The sequence below is a fragment of the Schistocerca americana genome, chromosome 2, assembly GCF_021461395.2.
Source record: "Schistocerca americana isolate TAMUIC-IGC-003095 chromosome 2, iqSchAmer2.1, whole genome shotgun sequence".
NCBI classification, from domain to species: Eukaryota; Metazoa; Arthropoda; class Insecta; order Orthoptera; family Acrididae; genus Schistocerca; species Schistocerca americana.
Window position 1 is genome coordinate 1,044,866,688 of NC_060120.1, and position 1,159 is coordinate 1,044,867,846.

General features: G+C 50.4%; 1 non-coding gene across 1 annotated transcript; it reads right to left on the minus strand.

Annotated features, from left to right (window-relative positions):
• Positions 1–550: 550 nt before the first annotated feature.
• On the minus strand, positions 551–625 carry Trnaa-ugc. Its single transcript has one exon. It is a non-coding gene; the product is annotated as a tRNA-Ala (tRNA).
• Between the last annotated feature and the right edge of the window lie 534 nt (positions 626–1,159).

Consider the following 1,159-nt stretch of genomic DNA (forward strand, 5'->3'; position numbering starts at 1 on the left):
CATCGATGTACTGTGGAGACCTCACGCCCCACGTGTTGAGCAATTCGGCGGTACGTCCACCCGGCCTCCCGCATGCCCACTATACGCCCTCGCTCAAAGTCCGTCAACTGCACATACGGTTCACGTCCACGCTCTCGCGGCATGCTACCAGTGTTAAAGACTGCGATGGAGCTCCGTATGGCACGGCAAACTGGCTGACACTGACGGCGGCGGTGCACAAATGCTGCGCAGCTAGCGCCATTCGACGGCCAACACCGCGGTTCCTGGTGTGTCCGCTGTGCCGTGCGTGTGATCATTGCTTGTACAGCCCTCTCGTAGTGTCCGGAGCAAGTATGGTGGGTCTGACACACCGGTGTCAATGTGTTCTTTTTTCCATTTCCAGGAGTGTAATTTGAGTCGCCTTGTTGGGCAATTGATGCACCTTCTTCAGTGCGTATGCACAGATACGTCTGACCTCGTGTGGGAATCTCAGAGAGCGAATAGGGAGGAAGTGGACAGGGACCACGGATAGGTGGCGTTGATGTACATCAATGGGGCAGTTGAAAATGTGTGCCCTGACCGGGACTCGAACCCGGGATCCCCTGCTTGCATGGCAGACGCTCTATCCATCTGAGCCACCGAGGGCACAGAGGATAGTGCGACTGCAGGGACTTACCCATTGCACGCTCCCCGTGAGTCCCACATTCCCAACTTAATGTCCACACACTACATTCGTAGTGTCCCTGCCCATTACACTCGTTACTCGTGGCAGACAATCTTACCGAGTCCCGTAAGAGTTCGGGCAATGCGTGTGCATCGGCACAGAAAAAGAACTTCAATGGCCGGTGAACCTTTACTATATGAAGATGGTATCTGTGAAACGTCCCCTTTCAACAATTATACATGACTGTGCTTAAACTGACACACAATATTTTGTTAGCGCAACGCAATCTGACTTTCAAAATTCCCTACAAAAGAATGGCCCTGACTAACATTAAACTATACCTTTCACAAATCACTTACCTCACAAAAGTCTTCGCTGCTCAAGCTACTGCAATACAGCGAGCGCCACTACTGCCAGCTAAATAAAAGATTCAAACTATGGAAGGCACTAACTACTGATAGGGATAGTTAGCAAATGAAAGATATTAATAGAGAACAAACAATGTATTTACCTTGA